This window comes from Periplaneta americana, chromosome 3, assembly GCF_040183065.1.
Source record: "Periplaneta americana isolate PAMFEO1 chromosome 3, P.americana_PAMFEO1_priV1, whole genome shotgun sequence".
Taxonomy (NCBI): Eukaryota; Metazoa; Arthropoda; class Insecta; order Blattodea; family Blattidae; genus Periplaneta; species Periplaneta americana.
Window position 1 is genome coordinate 86,870,306 of NC_091119.1, and position 6,000 is coordinate 86,876,305.

Here is a 6,000-nt window from a genome sequence, read left to right on the forward strand (position 1 = left end):
GATAAAATAACCTACTAAATAAATAAATCTACCTACTGCATTCTTTAAAGGTTATTCACCCTTATTTGGAGCCTCTATGTGAGATGATATATTACACTCTGTAAATACGTACACATACCTTTAAATTTGCGTCTTTCACTGCTTATTTCAGCCGGATTCAATTCTTCCTGAACCCCACAATAGGCCTACTTAAGAACACAGATTTGTTTACATGTACCAGTACTGTATACATTCTTCTTCTTCTTCTTCTTCTTCTTCTTCTTGAAGTCGAGGTTCGTTGAACTTTACGTTTTACAGCCAGAAATTCCACTCCATTTTATAATTAATGGAATATATCTTTATTCATTTTTGAGATTTTAACAGAGTTCAACGTAGTACGAAGTTTTGGGTATATGCGCAGTGTCATAAATGTAGATACATCCAACATTTTGAAGTTACATATCGGTTCAATAATCAGGAAGAGAGAGAGAGAGAAAAGGATCAACTTCTCTATTGTATCTGGTACCAAGAGCAACTTTTATTAAAAGACTTGATTTTCGGGATACAATAAATATTATTAAACGACACACTTTGTCCTTACACATATTATGTAACAATTAGGCTAAACTAACCAACATTTAAAGTAAAAGTTTATCAAATAGTCAGCGACGACATTCTTCTACATCCCTTTCCTTCATACCAGTTTATTCCCACTACAGGTTTTCTCTCTCTGCACTAGATTTCACATGCATTTACAAAGCGAGCTACAACACAATAACGAAGAAAAGTGCCATTCCCCCACATTTATAAGAAGATACATGTCTCCTACTGTAAATAAAGCCATCACGTAAGTGTAAGATGAAAGAGGCTAGACCAAACAACATTAGTATTACATAAAATTTGTTATTAGAATTGTATATTTTAAATTGATAATAGTAACTTATATAACTTGGACATGTTGTTTAGCATATGTATTAACTTTGCGAATTATTATTATTATTATTATTATTATTATTATTATTATTATTATTATTATTATTATGTAGTCCCGCGCCGTGGCGTCGCGGTCTAAGGCATCCTGCCTAGGACTCGCGTTACGGAATGCGCGCTGGTTCGAGTCCTCATGGGAGAAGAAATTTTCTCATGAAATTTCGGCCAGTGTATGGAACGGTGCCCACCCAGCATCGTGATGCACTTGGGGAGCTACGATAGGTAGCGAAATCCGGTTGCGAATACCAGCTATAACGGGTGGGGGGGATCATCGTGCTAACCACACGATACTTCCATTCTGGTTGGATGATCGTCCACCTCTGCTTCGGCATGTGGGCGTGAGGTCAGCAGCCGGCTGGTCGGTTTAGGCCCTTCACGGGCTGTAGCGCCACGGATTATTATTATTATTATTATTATTATTATTATTATTATTATTATTATTATGTAAACTTTCTACGTTTTATGGTATGTTATTTAACGACACTGTGTCAAATAACAGGATATTTGGGTTCGACAGAATTTGTGATAATAAGATAGATTTGGTTAAGATGAGGCTCAGAATTCGTCACGTGATTACCTGACATTAGCCTTACATTTTGGGAAAATCTTGGGGTAAGTCCAATAGTAGCCCAACAGGGCTGGAACCCACAGCCCAACCAGTGCTGGACCGGAAAGCACCAGAACGTCGTTCCGGAAAATAAATATTAATGCATGTGAGAAATATGAGGATGTCAACTTCACACCCCATAAAAGTCTATATGGCGATAAATAAATTGATAAGTTGAGTTCCTGTTAATATGTTTTCCAACTAAATCACTGCGCCCGAGCACAGCTTCGGATAATCAGGCAAACGGACCTGCTAACTTAGCTACGCCGATGTGGCTTACTAGTAATAAACCATACCCCTTGAACTGAATTGAATTTCGGAAGAGGAGCACTGCGACCCAGTACTACGCACTTAGAAGATATGTTGCGCTAACACTCAAGCAGGCGCATTCCCAACCACACCGGCTGACTATACTTAAGTTCGCTGCGTATCCAGGTTTCCATCAGGCAAATCCCTCTCGTTCCTATACCAGCTCCCTCCGTGCGTCGCCAGCCGGCGTTCGGGGAATGCTATGGAATGATGACAAAATGTAAATTTTGAAAGGATTATGTAGATGCCTAATATGGGGAAACAGGAGAACCCCAATGAAAAATCTCAGGCCTGACCAGGACTACAACCGGGACCGCCTGGATGACAGGCTGAAGGTCTTACCACTCAGCTACCACAGGGGAATCAATCGATACCAGGACTCGAACAGGGACTGCCTACGTGACAGAACGATGGTCTGACCACTTGGACACCACTCTCGTTACACGTGGGTGAATTTCCATAGAAGCCATAACTGAATGACAGTACTACAGAATTTGAAGGGAAAGGAATATGATAAGAATCTTCGTTATAAACTACAAGATACTGTATTTTGACATTTATACCATTACCACATAGCCTACCTATTGTAAAAGGAGAAAAATATTATTAGACATTCTCAAAATCTACTAATAGTTATTTATTTGTATTTAAAGCAAAATTAATTACATATCTACTTAAAGGGTAACATTTTTTAAATGACGTAGACTATCACATTTTGGAATTATAAAGAATGTCTTTTCATGCAATCTAGAAAATGAAGGTGTATCTTCTTATTGGAGTCATAGTAAAGGCCCATTTACACTGCAAACGTTACCATTAACGCGAGAACATAAACGTATTACATGGACATAAGATTCGTTCTACCATTTACAATGAAATGTTAACATTAACGCGAGAACATAATCGTATTACATGGATATAAGATTCGTTCTACCATTCACAATGCAAACGTTAACATTAACGCGAGGACATAAACGTATTACATGAACATAAGATTCGTCCTACCATTCACAATGCAAACGCGAGGATATAAACGTATTACATGAACATAAAATTCGTCCTACCATTCAGGATGCAAACGTTGACATTAAAGCGAGGACATAAACGTATCACAAGAACATAAGATTCGTCCTACCATGCACAATACAAACGTTAACATTAACGCGAGGACAGAAACGTATTATTTAAACATAAGATTCGTCCTACCATTCACAATGCAAACATTAATGTTAACGCGAAGACATAAAGGTATGACACGAACATAAGATTCGTCCTACCATTCACAATGACGACAGAACGCTAACTTCAAAGCAAAACAAAAACGGAAGAGTGTGGCAAATAAAAATGGACGCTTCGAAGATGAATGACGATGTAGCAGTGCATTTTATGTTCCTACAAACTCTATTAGATTTTGTGTGCTATACATTTGATGCTATAAATATTCATTTATTCCGCACATGAAAGAAAAGAAAATATCTTATATAAATAACACATACCGTAACCTATTAAGTTTGTTTCTCGCATAACGTGGAAAGATACTATATTAATAATAATAATAATAATAATAATAATAATAATAATAATAATAATAATAATAATAATAATAATATAACTAAAAACCTATGATCAGATTTCATTTCATATGCTATTTGTTTCTATTTAATTATTTTATTATAAGAAATTATCTTTATTTGATTTTGAAACAATATTATAAATTTCTCATCAAATGAATCCAATTTGGCGCGTTCTTCTCTTGTTCCTGTGCAGCGCGAACATGAAAGCTTGGAGATTGCAGACTCTTGCTTTAGAGTCTAGCGTTATTGTTAATGTAAGTCATTGTGAATAGATCCATTAAATAATCTGATCGCAAGCTTTTGAGTTCATGTTGCGTTTGCTTTTCATTGTGAATGGAGGTAGATGAATATGCTTTCTTGATCTGGCACTAGAATGAGGTGATGTGGTCCGACCGCCTTACCTCCAAGAAAGGCCCGGTACTCAATTTTATAGAAGGCTAAAAGAACCTTTGAGCCATTCTGGAAGTTTTGGCAACGAGGAAAATCCCGTCCATAGTAAACTAACGAATTTTAGATAATAGTTCAAAAATATGTGTCTAAACAGTAATATCTTTCGTAACGTGATAAAGTAACTTTATTGTTTCGTGAAACGTATTATGAGAAAGTATGTCACCTTCGTCACACTAATTTTCTGTTGAACAAACAATTTTTAGCCTACTTCTAGAGCGAATTGCCTCATGGAAATTGAATATGAACCAATTCCTTGTAGTAATAGTTCCGGACATGAGCCTGTATACAGGGTTAACCGTAAGTAATGTCATTAATTAATTAATTTTAGGGGGTTATTCTTTGAAATATTTCAAACAAAAAAGTTTCGTACAATTTTGCTCGTTTTTGCTTCCTTATCAAGATAAAAATTATTTTATATGAAAAATTTCATAGCGTGTTTTGGAAAGCCGTTAATTCAATTTTAAATATGTTCAGTCAATTTAAGAGAGCAGTGTATTACAATAACAAATGATTGAAATAATTTTTGTTTTGTCCTTTAAATGCGCCGAAATTCGCTCCGAACAAATGTAACTATATGTTCTGCAAGGTAATTTTAAAATGTTACATTTGTTCGGATCAAATTTCTGGACATTTAAAGGACAAAATTAAAATTCTTTCGATAATATGTTATGATAATAATCTGCTCTCTTAAATTGATTGAGCATATTTGGAATTAAATGAATGGCTTCCCCAAAAGACACTATGAAATATTTCATAAAACAATTTTTATCTCGAAAAGGAAGCAAAAACGTGCAAAATTGTATTGAACTTTTTTGTTTGAAATGTCTAAAATAATAACAATAATAATAATAATAATAATAATAATAATAATAATAATAATAATAATAATAATAATAATAACCTCCTAAATCAGGGCTGGGCATCAAGAGCAAATTCTACTCTCATGGGGAGCCATATGACGTTTTCGGTATAATGCATGCTGAAAGATTAGATATATTTTCTTGAATAATTAAAAAGTCATATTTGTAACAATTTGATAATTTCTGTACTTTCCTATAGTGAAAAAGTAAAAACATAGTAACCCCGTCAGCTTGTTTAAAAATCATCACCACTTACCTCAAGACGCGTGCTTCCCAGCAGGCGAGCTACGGCACAGTGCCCTCTTCTCGGCGCGGCACGGCGAGGTCTATTCTTAGCGGGCCGTGCCCCACGCGGCAGGCTCCAGGCTGGAGCAAGGAACTCGCCGATATAAATAAGCGGACAAGCATAAACATCCTGCGTGTGGACAGTGCGGCTATATGACAGGGTTGCCCGGGTATTTCGGTTTCCTGATTCATTCCACCATTGCTCCATTATTATTCTAATATCATGCAATTGTCAGGGGTCGAAATGGACCGGTTCGTGAGATTCAGGAACCTTTCAGTTCCGTCTCGTAAGAAATGGCCATTGTCCGTTCCGGATCCGTCTAATTTCGTATTAATTACAGGTCTATATCATAGTTCACTGATGGGGATCCTGAAGAAAATTGGTGTGGACTGGGAAGAGAGGTGGCTGTTCAGTAATCCTTATGTGCAACAACGAGTCAAAGTTAGGATAGGAGCAGAAATGTCAGAAGGAAGTGAAATAGGGAGAGGAGTACGACAAGGATGCATTTTATCACCTACCCTTCCAACATCTACATACTTGGAGAATTTAGTGAAGAACTGTTTTCAGAACATCGGAGGAGTGATAGCAGGAGGAAGAAGAATAAAGGGCTTAAATTTGTTCATAATATGGCGTTATTAGCAGAAAACGAGACGATACTAAGGGGTATACTACCAGAGCTAGTCCACACCTGTGGAGTAACGGCTAGCGCATCTGGCCGCGAAACCGGGTGGCCAGGGTTCGAATCCCAGTCGGGACAAGTTGTCTGGTTGAGATTTTTCTGGGGTTTTCTCTCAACCTAATATGAGCAAATGCTGGATAACTATTGGTGTTGGATCCCGGACTCATTTCACCGGCATTATCACCTTCATTCCATTCAGACGCTAAATAACCTGAGATGTTGATACAGCGTCATAAAATATCCTACTTAAAAAAAAAATAGAGCTA

The 6,000-nt window shown here is 36.8% G+C and overlaps 1 protein-coding gene across 1 annotated transcript in view; it reads right to left on the bottom strand.

Moving 5' to 3' along the window:
• sing (MARVEL domain-containing protein sing) overlaps positions 1 to 5,146 on the bottom strand; it is a 33,911-nt gene extending 28,765 nt beyond the window's left edge. The window contains exon 1 of the mRNA XM_069820907.1: positions 5,026 to 5,146. The gene's annotated coding sequence lies outside the window, so the exon portion shown is untranslated. The remainder of the gene's footprint in view (positions 1 to 5,025) is intronic.
• Positions 5,147 to 6,000: the final 854 nt, after the last annotated feature.